This window comes from Castor canadensis, chromosome 9 (genome assembly GCF_047511655.1).
Source record: "Castor canadensis chromosome 9, mCasCan1.hap1v2, whole genome shotgun sequence".
Classification (NCBI taxonomy): domain Eukaryota; kingdom Metazoa; phylum Chordata; class Mammalia; order Rodentia; family Castoridae; genus Castor; species Castor canadensis.
The window spans coordinates 6,326,285-6,344,209 of record NC_133394.1 but is presented as its reverse complement, the minus strand read 5'-3'; positions in this window follow the sequence as shown (position 1 = coordinate 6,344,209).

Genomic DNA, 17,925 nt, shown 5'->3' with positions numbered 1-17,925 from the left:
CTTAAAAAAAGCATCTTTACTAGTTGAGATAAGGATAGCTATATAGGGAGATTCCTCGCATTGCTTTCATGTACAAATGTGTTACATTCTAAGTTGATTTGTCTCAAACTGACCTTCTCTCTAGTTCCTGGTCCCCTTCTCCTATTGGCCTCTGTCACTTTAAAGTTTCTGCATTAGTTCCTTTGCATTGAGGACATCAAATGCTATCTTGTTTTTTTGGGTTTCTTACCTATCTGCAAACCTCCCTTGTGTGCTCTCACCTTATCATGTGCTCAAAGTCCAGTCCCCTTGTTGTCTTTGCCCTTGATCTAATGTCCATATATGAGGGAGAACATATGATTTTTGGGCTTCTGGGCCAGGCTAACCTCGCTCAGGATGATGTTCTCCAGTTCCATCTATTTACCTGAAATGGTAAGATTCCATTCCTCTTCATGGCTGAGTAGAATTCCATTGTGTATAGATACCACATTTTCTTAATGCATTTGTCAGTGCTGGGGCATCTTGGCTGTTTCCATAACTTGGCTATTGTGAATAGTGCTGCAATAAACATGGGTGTGAAGGTGCCTCTGGAGTAACCTGTGTTGCATTCCCTTGGGTATTTCCCCAAGAGTGGGATTCCTGGGTCATATGGCAGTTCTATGTTTAGATTTTTTAAGAAGTCTCAAAATTTTTTTCCAGAGTGGTTATACTAGTTTGCATTCCCACCAGCAGTGTATAAGGGTTCCTGTCTCTCTTCAACAAAATTAGAGATAAGGGCAAAACAGTTTCTGACTGAAAGTGAGGGGGTTGGGGGGAGAGGGAGGGGGAAGGGGGAAAGGGAGGGGGTGGAGGAAACAGGGAGAAATGACCCAAACATTGTATGCACATAGGAATAAAAGAAATAAAATTTAAAAGTGAATTTTTACCTAAAGGAAAGAATGAAAGTAAAATAATCTTAAAAAAAAAAAAAGCATCCTTAGAGACAAAAATAAAATAGTTAGCCATGGAAGGAAGAGTTCATCATAGGTAGTTATCATTGATATCTTGTCCTATGAGTTATAGAATGACAGTATATTTTTGTCTAGATTGGAAATTAAATCAAACAGTACCAAGTCACATTACTGATGCAGCCCTTTGGTATTTATTTAGCAGAAATTTTGCTTACATAGCCAAATGTTTAATATTTTCCTGAGCTAGTGATTACCACATCCAAAACTAAACTCAAAGACACAGCCCAGGATAGTTTAAGCAAATATCTGAAAACACATGGCTTGGTTACCTTGACACATAAAATTTATTACTGGTCTACCCCTTACCAAATTTACACCCATATGCTGGCCTTAAAGCATACTTATTCTTCAAATAAAGGTCATAATCTGCCTAACAAGTTACAGCTATTCTGAGTACGATAGAAAGTCCACTTACTCACTGACTAGAAGATGAATACTCTTCTTGACATTTTACAACTTAAATACTATGATATGAAACCAACAAGACATAAATATTAGGATATAAAGTGAATTTATCTTATCTTGCATCATAAGAGAATAAGAGAAAAAATAAAAGTTTTTGTTTAATGTACAAGTGCTCCTTAACTTACAGTGGAGTTACATCCCAATAAACTAGTTGAAATTTGGAAATAGTCTAATCACAAAGTGAATTTAATAGACTTGATGGAAGAGACATCATACCTGAGCAGCACAGTATATTGTAGAATATCAGCTGCTTACCACTGTGATTATGACTGACTGGGAGCTGAGGCTCTCTGACCAGTATTGTAAGAAAATATCTTACTTCATATCATTAACTCAGGAAAATATTAAGATTCAACACATATGACTGGGACGTAGCTCAAGTGGTACAGATCTGCCTAGCAAGTTCAAGGTCCTGAGTTCAGTACTGCCAAGAACAAAAAAAATGTAGTTTCTACTAAATGCATACTACTTTTACACCATTAAAAAAATTTAAAAAAAATATAAACTGAGTAAGTGAATATCAGCAACTATTTATATACAGATTAATATATCATAAAATACAAATGTGTCAATACATATGCGCATGCATATTTATACACATAAACATATAACAAATTAAAGAGGAAATACTCGTGATAGTTATAGTGTTCATCCTTATAACCAGTTCCAAGGTCATACCACAAGGTCATACAGGTATCTACAACTACCTTCTTCTATTGTCCATCCTGTAATCCCTTTGCTTTCAGCAAGCACTTCAGAAAGTTGTAGTATTTACACAGTTGTTGAAACAAACCTTTATTTCTGGTTTGTCTAGAAAAATAGTGGTCCTTTCTGGATTCAGTTATTTAAGGTTTCCATTGGCTGTAATCATAAGGTCAATGATACTCAGATAGTAAGAGAGGACCAAAGGCATCACCTATCTTCTAAGCACACACTTCCTTAACTCTGTTGTAGAATATGGTATTTCTCCTGAGTCATGAATATCAATCATGCTAACTAATAAATTAATCATCTTCTTTATGTGTTGAGACAAACATATAAAGCACGAAGAGCTCAAAGTGGCCAGGTAACAAGTTTTATATCTAGTTAAACGTAATTATTGTTATGTCTCATAATGGAATTACTCCTTCTTCTGGAACGAAACTTGTGGTCCAGTGATCAAAGCAACAGGAATTTAAAAATGTGTTAGAGGGTCCTGAGGGATAATGTTGATTGGTGTCATTCCCATTTCCACCCCTAGACTCCTATACCCTTGAATCCTAGCTGTTGGAGAAAGAAAGCAGCATGTAGTGGACACTGGATCTGAGTATAAATAGACTGTGATGGTTAATTTTATGTGTCTAATTGACTGGGCTAAGGGATGTCCAGATAGTTGTAAAATATTATTTAGGAAGGTGTTTATTTTGGGCAAGCATCATAAGTTCATGGATAAACTGGACGAACAGAACAAAAAGTTGTAGAAGGTGAATTCTTCCCATATCACTCTAAACTAAGACATTCATCTTCTTTTTCCCTAGAAAACCAAAACTCCTTGCTTTTGGCTCTAAATTATTGCACTACACCTGGTTATCAAGCTCAGTGGGAGTTTTACCATTGATTCTTCTGGGCTGTGGTTCTTGGAGTTAGATTAAATCAAGCTATCAGTTTTCCTTGTTCTTAATCTCAGAAATGACATATTGTGGGACTTCTCTACCTACATAATTGTGTGAGCCAATTCCTATAAAAAATCTCCTTCTTACCTGTATCTATCTATATCTGTATCCTATTGGTTCTGTGTCTCTGGAGAATCCTGACTAATACACAGCCTTCTGGAGAACTTTGTTCCATCCCTGCAAGTCACCTATCTGGTCCTGTCAGTGAGTCTTTTAAAGGCCTATCTGCTGTCCTGTACAATCAGTCATTTAGAACGTAAGGAAACAATGCAAGAGTAATGAATCTCATGAGTATGATCCCATTGCTGCCTTCTTCTGCTATGAAGTGAGTCCACTGATCAGAAGCATTGTTCTATAGTATAATATAGCAGAGGGTAAGATATACTGAAAGTCCATGTAGAGTAGTTTTGAGAGAATCATAAGCATGGAAGACAAATATGTATTCAGTGTGCCTATTCCAATAAAGACAAAATTCTGCCCCTTCCATGATGGAAGCAGACCAATGCAGTTATTCTGTGACCAGGCAGCTGTCTGGTTACCCACAGGACTGGTGCCATATTTGGGACTCAATATGACACTCTGAAGATTGACTATTTTGCACTCAGCAGTATCTCTAGGTGTCAGCCTTATGCTAGAGACAGTCTATGTTTCTAAGGGCATATATAACTTTCATCTTGGACACCATAGCCAATTTATTCACATGCACATTGGGCAATAGTTGAGCTAAATGGGGAAAGAGGTTGCCTGAATCTTCCTACTTGCTTGATTTTTTAAATGTTTTACTGAGGAGGCCACACTTTGGTAAGCATTCACATGGTTACACACATATTCATGGTTTTGACTCAGAAAGGTATATCCACATACCTTTTCCCCAAATTCCTTGTCACCAATTTTTCAATCATATTTCTTCCAAAACCCTGACCATTGGGATGAATTACTGACCACAGTCTATAAAACAGGATCACACATCTCACCATTACTCCTTCTTAGTGCAGTAAACACCAGCTAAATTGCTTGATGTTCTGCCCACTGGAAGGGTTTTCCTTCTTCACTATTCCTCAAGGATATCTCAGAAATGGATTTTCATATTTCAGCTATCCACTTTTTGGTGGGACCTGCAATAGTACAGGACTATTTGTAAATCAAACCTGATTTTTTTCCTTAGTCACCTGATTGTTGAGAACTCCCTATGAGGCTATAGGTGAGGCTTAGAGGGACAAGCAACTGTATTAGGAGTGAGAACTATGAGCATTTGAGCCACTTCTTTGTGTAACTTACTTAGTGCCATCAGGGTCTGCTCAGAATGGTCACATAACCACTTCTATTTCAGGATGAAGTGCTGCTGAACATCCCCAACTTTATGGGCTGATGGGCCAGATAGCAGTAGGCTCCTGATATGCAACTCAAGTCATCTGGTAACATGGCTGGTGACCCACGGGTAAGCATTAATTTTCTACTAAGACCCTGTTTAGAACAAGACCTATTTATCTGAAAAGGAGTTGTTACCTACAGAAGAGAACAGAGCTCAGCTCCAGAAATCCCGAGGGCTTGCATTCTTTATGGAAACCTGCCAAAAGCTCTAAATAGCATCACTATCAGCATCTTGAGCACCATTAGATCTGCTAGGTTGAGCAGCTGAACAGCTTTCACAGGATCCTGGACCTGTTGCAGAGCCTTCTGTTGTTGTATGCCACAGGTGAAATTAATAGCATTTCTAGTGACTCTGAAAATGAGGGAGAGTAACACACGCAACTAAAAATCTCAAGGAGTCCCACTATCTGTTTTGCGTCTTTTTGGTTGCAGGATGGGTCAGATGAAATAACTTATTATTCACCTTTGAAGTAGTATCTTGACATCCCTAAACCAATGAAGCCCTAGCTATTTCACAGAGGTCAAAGGCTCCTGAATTTCTGTCGAATGTATTTCCTTTGCTCTGACACATGAACATCTCATCAATAAGAGTATGATTTGAGAGTTGTTTCTTCTTACTCTCTGGGTTCAGTGAATGTAACTTCATCAATGAAATGGGCCAGTATAACATCTCATGGAAGTGAAGGAAGATCCAAAGGCCTATAAAATAATATGAGAGAGACCTGGAGTGTTCATGTATCTCCAAGGCAGGACAGTGAAATTGTGTAGCTAACTTCTAGATGAAGGCAAACTGCTTCTTTTGGGTCTGAGGTATGAACAAAAGTGTTTTTGACACATTAATATCTGAATACTAGGTAACAGAAGATGTGTTAATTTGATAAAACAAAAGAATTATACCTGGTACATCATTACAACTGGTGTAACCACATGGTTAAATTTATAATTATCCACTAACATTCTTTAAGATCCATTCTGCACATGTCAAATAGGCAAGTTGAAGTAAGATGTGGTAGAAATTAGACTGCAGTGTCTTTCAAGTCCTTCATGCCGGCACTAATCCCTGTAATTCCTGAAGGATAAGATATACAATGGTTTACTGTCTTTACAAGAGAGACAATTCCAGTGGTTCTCACTTTGACCCAGGGTCAAAGAAGCACTGTGGATATTCTGCAAGATGCTGAGTGTATCTTTTCCAACTATGCCTTCTGAATTCCAAAATATTTATAGATTGTACGTAGGGTCCTACTGATTCCAGAGTAAGTAGAACCAACACCAAACTCCCTGATCTCCCAAGTTTTGTGAGCTTCTACCTTGAATGTTGTGCTGCTTTGGGTCTCTTTGGAATCAAAGCCAATTCATCTGATAATGTCCTTTCCCCAATGTCCATTATCTTGGCTCACTGTCCTATGGTCTCTGGGTAAGCCTGGTAGAATGATTAAGGGTATTAATTCTTACTGAGTACAGGAGTTTTTCTTCAAGGAAACCAACCCAGTCTTCCCTTCCTTCAGGGGATTCTGGGTTTATGAACTGGCTCAAGTCTGAGAACTGATGGTTTGCCTGAGACCCTGCTTTTATGACTACTTTATACATTTGTGCACTTGACCTGAAACTTTTCATGTCATGTAAGAATCTGGTAGACTTTTTATCTGCTTCAGTCCTAGCCAACCCCATGAGTCTGCATAGGTTCGTGTATTCCAGTGGGAGCTTTTACTCTTCTGCTATCCCATTGGGCACCCCCATGCCTTTGGGATCTGAATGCTACCACTGTCTCTGCCACCAGGAACCCAACTACTCCCACTGTTTTTAGTTTCTTATTTCAGTGAAAACAGTCTCCACTCCAACACATTGCTTACTGAAACCTTTTCTTATTGTTGACATCGATGGGGGAAAAAAATTAAATTTCACTAATCTTGAATCTCAAAAAAATCTGCCTGAATTTCTCATCTACTAGAACATATGTGATCGATTCCCACTGAAAAATGTCTTTGCTCACTCTAACTTCTTGGTCACTATAGGATTAGGTTAAAGTAGTAGTGTTTTCATGTATTTCCTTCAGAGAGCTTAGTCTTCCAATGCATATAGACACCAAATATATCCTACTATCCTCCATTTCCTCCTGTAGGCTTCATTCCTTCATCATTGCCTTCTCCTGTAGAGATGACAAGAAGTTGACAAGTGTTCTGCATCACTGCCCAAAATCAGGAATTCTTCAATATCTACTTGGAGATATTCCCTGTGATGGTTTTGCCTAGAAAACTCACAAATTAAGGATAGTCCTATTTTTCTGAAATAATTCCATTTTATAATTTTTGTTACCCATTGATACTAGACAAGTAAAAGTTATAGTTAAAATATTACAACTACACCACCCTGTGCCCACCAAGCAGAAGTTGTGAGAAAAAAAAAAAGGATGGACAGTAGTTTCAAAGGGACATGAACCCCATTTGATTTCAGAGTCACGGAGGAAGAGTCACATGTAGACACAAAGCAAGACTTACCAAAAATTGAAATTGAAACAGGAAGGGTCTGTCCTGTCCATAATTGAAAGATCAAGAAAATGAGAAATTCTAAATGAGTGAAGTTGAATCTAGGTTCCTCTCTGTTTGAACAAGTCCTGAGAATATTTTATAGACAGACAACTTCAAAGGCAGCACTTAATTTTCAGTTGGTAACACTATAAGTATTAGAAAAGAAGCCTTCAATTCAATGTTTACATCAGACTGACAAACTAAAAACAAAAGGAACTATGACATTCACCCATTATTACCTCATTACATAATTTCTACTGAAAATCTACCTGTATATATATTTATGCATCCCCAAGTGTTATATAAATTTCAGGTTATGTTTCTTTTTCCACTGTATTTTTTAAAAAAGTTATCATAAACACAGTGAAAAGAGGACTATTTAAAAAAAGAAAATCTTTCTGGTATTTTATCAGCTTGGCATTCGATAATCCTTAGGGGAAACTTGACTTTTGAATTCAATTTAGTAGAAAAGCCCCAATGAACTCTGTCATGAGAATAACTATTACAGAATTTGATACAAATGTAGACAAGCAGTATCACTGCAGCAGAAAATCTTGCTACAATAAACCAAAATTTTACTTTGACACAATAAATCTAAGTCTGATGACTATTAATTAGGAAACTAGAGAAAGGTGATGGGACAGGAGGCTTCAGGCATAATTCTCCTTACCATGGAGGGAATGAAAAACTATCTCCATTCATGGCAAATAATTTATGTCATATATTAAAGCGATTATTACTACACTGCTCAATGAATTGGAAAATAGCAATATATTCATTTAAAATATTCAAGAGTCATGAATTTATACCTGGAGAATACATTCTAAAAGAATAAACAGTGAGACAATTCCTTTTGGCGGTTTTAATTAATGTTAAAGGTACAAATGACAATTAAAGTACCTGTAGATTAACTCAAGCTATTGTTTTAAATACAGGAAAATTAAATAATGAAATAATTGTTTCTTAATGAAAATAAGAAGTGACCAAATTGTAGGTTCTTCTAATGTTTAAAATAGAGGAAATGAACATCATACTGATATCTATATATGACCAAATTAATTGCTTACCTGCAACAAATAAAATCAGTTTAATTCTTCATATTATGAGCAATTAATTAAAAAGCAAATTTCTAGAGCCAAGTTTGACACTTATTAAGAATTAAACGGTCTGAGGTTCCATTCTTCAGGCAAGAAAGGTTAATCTGCTGCAGGTGCACAGATGCCAGCACAAGACTCCTGAGTCTAAGGAAAAACAGTTTTACTACTCACAGAGGAGGAACTGGCCAGAGCATCTGAAATCCCTTAAATGGCAACAGTTCTGTGAGTCTCAAAATCCATGGGGTAGTACTGAAGTCTACAGGTGAAGCCGGCATATACAGTACATGAAGCAGGACAGGGGCTCTAAGCTTACAGAATTTGAAGATTCCATTCTGAAATGTAAGAATGTTGGTTCATCTCCTCAGAAGGAGATGTGCTGTACATTTCAAGGCTTTTTACTTTCTGGACATACTTAGATATCCGTAAAAATGTCATCCCCCCTCTGCTCACAATTTCTACAAGAATATAAGAGACCACAGAGAAGTATCTATCAGCAATGCTGGCATTTAGCTCACTAGTGTGCCCTCTGTGTGGAGTAAATATTAAAATAGAAGTTTTTCTTTTATGACAACAAAGCAAAGACACTAAGATTCCTTTATGTTTCCCTGTGTTATAGGGGTAGTTCTCAATCCTTTTTTATACTGCTCTGTTCCCAAGATGACCTTTAATAAAGAATTTTCTTAATCTATCCTCATGAAATTGTAATAACAGATACAATTTATATTTGTTTGTGTACTATATTTAAATCATGTGATATGTATATGTATACATAATGTGACATACAGAAAGATACATTCTTTGCACCTTAATATTTGTCTCCTTGTGATCTCAGTCTGTTGAGAATGTATGTATTGCACTAATAAAAAATGATTGTTGAAAGTAATGACAAAATTTTACTGAATTTCTATTTCTATTTACTGAATTCTAATCTTTAACCAGATAATTTTGGAATTTATTTGAGGAATGTGTATGCAGTAGTAAGGAAAATACATAACTTCACTGATTCTTGACAACCTTTCGGTTAGAAAGTATTACTGTAATTATTATTTCTTAGCAGATGACAACACTAAGGTACAGAAGATTTCCATGTTTCTACTCCCATAGCTCTAGTAAGAGGGAGAAGTTGTGCTCTATCTTAGGGAGGTTGATTCAATTTCCAAATAACTTAAATTATGTAACTAATCATCCAAACATATTTTTCATAATTACATAGTTCATAGTATAAATATGAAACTGATATTACAGTAAAGAAATAGAAAATTTAGGGCCAGGAGCAATGGGTCATGCCTGTCATCCTGGCTACTTAGGAGGCAGAGAAGGGGAACATTACAGTTCAAGGCCATTGTGGGCAAAAAGTTCTTGAGGCTTCCATCTCAATAAAGAACCTAGAGATGGAAAGTAATGCCAGCTTTGTGGGGGGAACAGGTGAGAGGACCATTGTCCAAAGCCAGCCTCAAGGAAAAGCGAGACCACATCTGAAAAATAGCTAAAGCAAAAAAGGCTGGCGGCAAGGCTCAAGAAAGAGTGCCTTCCTTGCAAATCTGAGGCCCTGAGTTTAAACTATAGTATAAAATAAAAAAAGAAAGAAAGAAAAAATGAAAGAAAATAAACAAACACACACACACAGAGGCACATTTCTACATACTTTTCTGTTTCATAATAATTTTGGGGTTCCTCGAAAGATAAACTTAAATCTACAAAGTCTGAGAGTGAAATATATAGCAAAAACTAAAAGAAAAGCAAGGATTAGGATTAATTAGCTTTAATATAAAATATTATTGAAAATATTCAATATGTATGTCCTATCAGTGTTCCTCTCATGCATAGGAATGCTTTTTTAGCAAAATTCTCTCTCTCCTATTCTATGATTTGTACAGCCTTCTGTCAGAGCTCACCTCTCTTTGTAAATAGTGACCCTGTTCCTTGAACGATGTTTTGAGTGTTTTAGCTTGAAATTGTTATCAAGAAACAATTATAAATAAATGATTTTATATCCCATTACAGGGATGTCTTCTAAAATCTTTCACAATTTTTAAACTAAATTTAACATGTCACAATTTTATATACTTCTCTAAAGCTTTTGGTATCTTTATATAGAAAGATTAACACATAAAAAATCAACATAGCCCATATGAATGTTTAGATGGACTTAGCAGTAATTTTTCTACCATAATTATCTGGACTCTAAAACAAACAGAGATCTGTTTAAGACATTATACAGACGCACATTTTCCTCCATCACTTCAGTTATATGTAGAAGCTTTATTCCCATCTGTGATAATGACTCTTTACTCTCCTGCATGTGATAAGTTATATTTTTGAAGAAATGGGAGAAGAGGCATAAAAGAAACAGTTTAAACAGAGAATCAACATAGGAAAAGATGAAAAAGCCATGGAGAAAAATCTGACAGGAACTACCATGAAAAAACATCTAGGCTGTCAGGGTTGACAGGACTGAGATTCCCCACAGGGCGCTGCATCCTCAGTAATGTGTAATAAAGGTGAATTCTTGGGCATTTCCCATGACAATGAGCCTATTTAATGCACTTTTTGAAAATGTACATTGATTTTATTTTACATAACTTTTAAAAGGAATTATAAACTTAAAATATTCAATGGACCTATATAGGAAAAGAGTTCAAATAAAATAAATACTAATATACTTCTGCCCATCTGAAGAATTAGACCATTATCAACAACTTTGAAGTTCCTTGGATTTACCAGATCCCATGAAGTAATATAACAGGGAGTTGACTCTACAAAAAACATCATGGCATTTGCCCATCTGCTTCTTATCTTATTCTATTATTGCCCTAAAAATCTCAAGGTCACAGATTTTAGAACAGAAGTAAGCTAGTGCAAACAAATTTTAAAATATTTGGCAAAGCTTTTCCTGGGTGTAGGCAAAAAATTCTATAAACCACAAAATAGAGACCATAAGACACCATACAGCTGCAGTGTTGTTAGGAGATACTTACTGTATAAAACATAAACTATGGCTAAGCAAAAGAGACAACAATGCTCCGTTTTACTGGCACAGCTCTCATGATACAACTTTTCATAAAAGAAGAAAAAATATTTTTTCAGGTGGTGAGATATTGCCTTCAAAATGTTGAGCACAGACAAACAGTCTATGGTTAACTGTTGAAGTTAAACTCAAACTGCTTTAGATCATAGAATCGCTAAACTGTCCATTGGAAAAAAGCAAATGTTTCAATTCTACAGATTTTTCTGGCAATACTGACTGAAGAAGAATAATAGGAACAAGGCTGATGCAAGTTTACTTGGAGAAAAATTGTGTTCTATAAAATTGATGGCACAATGCCTAAATCTGTTAAGTGTAATATAGCAGAGTATAGTTTCCTAAATAGAAAGATGTGCACAAAAGCAGTAGAGGAGGTGATGTGGAGATGGAGGTAGAGATTGGAGTGATGCCACCATAGGCCAAGGGATGCCAGTAGAAGAGGCAAGATCTCCCTCTGCCTTCAGGGAGGGCAGCCATGCCTGCACCTTGATTTCAGCACATTGACAGTGATTTTGGACTCTTTCCTCCACAACTGTGAGAGAAAAAATTTGTGTTTCTTGCAAGCTACTGAGTTTGTGGTAATGGGTTGTAACAGCCACAAGAAACGAATGCAGATTTTGGCATAGAGAATAAGATATGTAAGAATAGCAAGGCTTCTTCCACCTCATATATTCATAAACCAGAACATCACCCAATAGAGAGAGCCTCCCTCAATAAAGTATATATTATATGTCCTATAGAGATCAAGAGAGGAAAATGGTAGCTTAATCTCTGGTTGATTAGAATAGGCACACTCTTACCAGAAATATCACACAAAGACAGCTGGTCTATGTGTAAAATTTCAGAGACTAAAAGCTAATTCTCAGTTCTGTTGACAAGGGAGAAATTCTGAAGCTTGGGCACAATGAGAAGTGTTTTATGGAAAAAGATCAGTAGTCAAGTATTGTCATTGTCAATGATACTTGAAATACATAAGAGTGAAGAAAATACAGTTTTGAATGATTGTTGAGGTGGAATTAAGTTAGCTGGAACACAATTAGCATTATCAAGAAATGACTGCCTGTTTTCTGGCCCAGATTGGATAATGTGAGGATCCAAAATGTGATACTCGTAGGTGAATTTAAGAGGTGGAAGAGGAAACGAGTACATGCCAAATATCAGTCATGCTGTGATAATTAAAAAACACCTAACAAGAACAATGCTGGCTCCCTCACTAAGGGCTGAAGTAGATTCTTACCCTGCTATGAGTAACAACGTTGTCTTACTCAGCTGGCGATGCTACAACAAAAATTCCATATACTAGGTAGTTCAAAAAACAAAAATGTATTTCCCACAGTTCTGGAGGCAAAAAAGTCCAAGACCAAGTTGTATTTTCTCTAGTGAGGACTGTCTTCCTGGTGTGCAGGTGAATGCCTTCATGCTATAAGGTTACTTAGCAGGAAAACAGAGAGCAAGCATTTCCTCAAATATCTCTTGTTATGAAGGCCCTAATCCAAACCCCAGGCCTCCACATTTGTGATCTAATTGCCTTTCTTTGAATTCCTTTTCACTGGGGATCAGTGCTTCAACATGGGTGACATGAATACTCTTCCCATAGCCAATCCTGTTTAGCTTCTAAGGAAATCGGTGAGAAAGAAACAGTTTGCATGTGTCTAAGTTTAACACATCCTGGTATGGCATTTAATTACATTCTTAATTTTCAATACCATTCTATGTCTTTAAGAATCAAACAAAAATACAAATAAGTTGCATATACTTAATATGTATATATAAATATGCTAGATATGCATAAATACTCTGAAAGGAAAGAAAGTAGATAAGGAGATAAGAGAAATAAGTGTGTTAGCTTTGTGTTTCTATGGCAAAATACATGAGACAGTCAACTTAAAGGGGGGAAGTTTCATTATGACCCATGGTTTCACAGGTTTCAGTTCATGGTCACTTGGTGCTGCTGCTGTGGGTCTGTAAAGTTCTTCATTGCAGGAACGTGTGTCATGGAGACCTGCTAACCTCATTGTGACTGGAAAGCAAAATGGGAGACAGAAGGGGGCCTGGGCTCCCTCTTTCCCTTCCAGAGCATGCCCAAATGTCCTAACTTCCTCCCAAGAGGACCCACCCTATAAAAGTTCTACCACTTTCCAAGAGCTCCAGAGGCAAGGAACAAAGTTTTCAATGTGCCTTAGGGAACTTTATCATCCAGACTGTAACAAATGGTGATTGACAGATGAGACAGAAAGCAGGACTGGGCTGGGCAGAGTTGTGTTTTTAAAAAGTGAAAAAGAGACTTCTCCCTGAGGAGGTGACATTTGAACACATTTCTTTATTCTAAAGAAATAGTCATCCCTTCCTTTCTCTGGAGGGGCAGTACTAGAAAAGAAGGTATAGTTCAAAGACCCCTTTGTGAGAGATCTCAGTTCTTGGAGGGCCAGCAAGGAGGCTGGATGGCTGCATTGGAGATAGAAAGTCCCATTGGAGGGACAGGCAACAAATTAATCCACGAAGCTGAAGACATCAAAGCTTGCCAGTAATGTGGGTGTTTTGCTTTTATTCTGAATGTGATTTACTATTGTAATGTTTGAGCAAAAGAATGACTGCTATACCCAGAGAAGGTAAGATTGCTTTTCTTATCAGACCAGATGTAGAAGAACAAAATAAGAATGAAACATACTACCTATTTTCCACTTATTCCAGAAAACACTTCTTTAGAAAAATAATTTTTGTGTTTTCCCTTCTCATTTCTTTCACTTACTATTTGTGCTTGGTTTTACTCTGTGAACTCTTTAAATAAGTATTTCACAAACTGATACTGATTATTATTTGATTATAAACAGCAGAGACATAGCTATTGTTTTAATATGCAAATAGCAAGTTCTTTATTGGATTTTATGGTAAATGACCTTTATATTTGTGCTGAAACTCTCTGAGTACATGCGATAACACCTTAATGCTAAAAAATTTGTTTCCCCTGATCTTATAAGACAATCAAAACTTTATTAAAATGTATTATTTATATGAAAAAATTAAATGGAAAAGGGGTATAGTTCTTTATCAATACTCTCATGACTCAATATTTTTTGCTGTTCTGAAAATAGTGTCCTGTGTTGACATAAACTATGAGCAACAAGAAATTAGGCACAAATGGGGTCTCAGACTAATTTGATTGATGAGTAATCCCAACTCTGTTCAGAGAAAACAATCAAAAAGACCAATCGGACAATTGCGTTTTTTGGATAGAAATTAATGTTGATTAAAATTCTGATTCATTTTCATAGCTTATAAGATTTATTTTGAGTAAATAAACCTTTCTATCAAAACAAATCCCCAGGCCAAAATAAAGCCCAGTGTTCACTTGTCAGGAAGACATCCATTCCTATGAGAAAAATTGCTGAATTTTCAATGTGCTTCATTGTACTATTTTGAGATCACACATTGACAGGCATTTTGCCCTGAAGATGGTATGGTCAAGCCTGTTTAAAATTCATGAATATTTTTCTCCTTACCAAGATGAAGAGCTCAGCACTGAACATTTTATATAGGTTAAACCAGTCCCCCTAAGCTTCTTGGCACCCCTCTGATCATGCAGCATGAACAACCTTGACAATTATTTCTACTTACCAGTACCTCATCACCACTCACCAGGGCACACCATTACTTCCCCTGTAAACTATGGAGGTGGTACACAGATCTGAAGTTAATCTTTTATACTTCTCTGTAATTATATACACCATTTATAGTACTGATCTGTAAATATTAAATTCTTATTGTTGTAAACTTTAAATCTCTCATCATATGCATAACCCTGCCTTCTAAACTGACTAAATTGTTATTTTAAAATTTAATATTGAAAATTCTGTGCAAGAAGTATTGCTTAATTCCAGATACTACACAAAGAAAGAATCTTTTAGTTTATACTTGAAAATTTAAAATTCAATGTGACTCCAACAGAGCTTGAGAGTTCTTGAAGTTTACAAACAATTATGGTGAAAAATTAGTAATCAAACTCTGGAAATGGAGCTTTATAGACTTCATGAAGTTGAATATTTATAAATAAGCATATACATAGGCATCTAGCAAAAGGATGCATAACAATACAATAGAAACAGATTTTTATACTCCTTGAGGAAAAAGTGAAATAATGAAGAGAGCAAAACTCATATGTTCATGTTTAACTTGAAGGAAGGAATTATCCAGAGTGAAATGGTGGTATTTGTGCTGGTTGTGCTTATCCAAAGTGAGTGGTCTCTTGTGGAAAAATGTCCACACATCTGGACTTTTTCACTATTCAAATAAAACTATAGCTTTTGTATCAAAATTGAATAATATTACTGCAGCACTTTCCTATTTCTGTTCAACACGATACTACATGCTTAGTGACTTCAGCAGTGTTCATTTCTTAGCTCATAGGTGTCAAGTGCAATAATTCAAGCATAAAAAGACATACACTACATGATATTCTTCATCAGTAGAATGTAAAAAATGGACCTTATAGAAATTGAGAATATAATAGTGGTGATCAGAGACTGGCCTAGGCTCTAGGTAAGAGCGAGAGAGAAGCAGGAAGGCTCAATTAAGGGGTACAATGGTATTATTTAAAAGGAAGACTAAGTTCTGGTGTTCTATAGAACAGAAGGATAAATGCAATCATCAAAAATGTCTTTCATGCCTGAAAATAGATAGAAGAGAGAAAACTGAATGCACTCTCTTTAAAATTTCAAGGTGATGGGTATGCTAACTATCCCAAGTTGTTCACTAACCAACATATACATGAATCAAGCATCACATTGCACCCACAGATATGTACAAGCGTCGTGTGGCAATTTTTTAAAGTGTAAAACTATAAGCTAAGTAAGTTTAGTTCATCAGAGCTCTCTGTGGAAGTTCTCAAAGGTGCCTAGAAGTGTGGACTCACCTGGAGGTTTCAGGGAAGAATCTGTTTGAAAAAGCACATTTAAGCTGTTGACGGAATTCATTTTTTTGTAGCCATAGGGCTATAGTCTATTTCCTTGCTGGCGGTCAGCTGAGGTTTACAGGAAGCTTCTACCAGCCACCTGGACTTCTAATCTCATGGGTCCTCACAGTAAGAAGGCAACAGTGTTTCAACTGCTACACTCCAAGTGTGATTTCTAACTCTTCTTCCAGCCCACGAAAGCTAGAAAGTTTGCCATTGCATCTAGAGGATTCATGTGATGAGATTATTGTCACCTGGATCTATTAATTGAACTTTAATTGATTAGTAACCTTAATTACCTTTAAAAGCTCCTCACATAAGAAAAATATCCTTGCCATTTCAAGTAACATAATTATACTTGTGATATCCATCATATTTCATTCCTGTGATAAGGTGGGGAATCTTTGAAGGACATTATTAAAATTTTTTTTAATTCTATGTATAAGCCATTGTGGGCTAAATGAAACAATTTTTGTAGAATATATAGCTATGACTTAGACATCTAAGTTTTTTTCTTACTCAAACCTGGGTCTCCCAGTCTAAAGCACCTTGTACCTCTTGCTGTTCTCTTATCTCCTATTCTTCCTGAGTGTTACATTCTCTTTAGAATGTTCCCCTCAGTTTAATATTCCATTATCTGTTCATTTCTCAGTTGATAGTCCTTAAATCTTCAAATGTTCCATGGCAACTTTCATTTCTTAGTACAGCATTTTTGTATCAATTGTTTCCCTGTGACAACGTTTTACCTACAGCTGAATCCTGAGACTTCCGGAAATTCTCAGAATGGACGTGGTCTGTTTCTTTTATTTCCCAGTTATACTACAAAAGGAATAATCATTTTAATTATGTTTTTTCTGCCTCATTGGTTCTTCGTCAGCAGAAACAATGAGAACTTTTATAGACCTAACTACAACTCTTACTAACCTGAGGGAATCAAATGTGCATGGTGAACCAGTGGTGTTTGGGATGACTGTGGTTCATCCAAAGCGAGCAGGTTATTGTGCCACGCAGAAAAAAGCCCAAATTTTCTAGACTCCTTGATTCTTCAAATAAAGTTCTTGCTCCTATTTCAAAATTTAATCATATGACTGCATTACTTTCCTATTTCTATTCAATACATTATTACAAGCTTAGTGACTTCCTCAATGTTCATTTCTTAACTCACATAAACATGTAACTCACTTTGACCTAAAGGATCTCCTCTGATTTAGGACTTAAGGAAAAACAGATTCCTTTTTCCCCTAATCTACAGTTTGTACCATCTATAGTTGCCCTTGTCTACTGATTCACAGAAAACAGAAGAGAGAAAGAGAGAGAGAGAAAGAGAAAGAGAGAGGCAAGAATACATCAATTGAAGAAACCCTCAACTTGAGATCAGAAAGTCTTTGCCTCTCCTTACATCCCCCAATTGCATTAAATGACTCTTGTGTGTGATGTGCTATTCTAGTGCATAGGAATAAAACTGGGATCCAAAAATACATTTGTTTCTCACACTGCTATAGAAGTTGCAGTAGGAAGCAGATAATAAAGAAATTGCAGGTAGGACATGAGGTAAGAATACTATACAGTGAAAAAAGAAGTAGAAAGAGGAAAAAATAGTATCATCATGGGACGAGGAAGAGGATGCCAGTCAGAAAACAGCGAGACTAAATCTCTGAAGTTGAAGCCTGTCTGCTGTGTTCCACAAGATGTTGGATTGTTCAGGTCCTGGTATGTCATGGTGAAGACGTGCTTTCAATCTAAGTGAAATAGTAAGTCACTGTAGGAGTTTGATCGGGAGGTAGTATATCCTAATTTCATTTGTAAAGGATCACCCCAGGTTTTCTGTTGCACACACAGTGCAGAACACC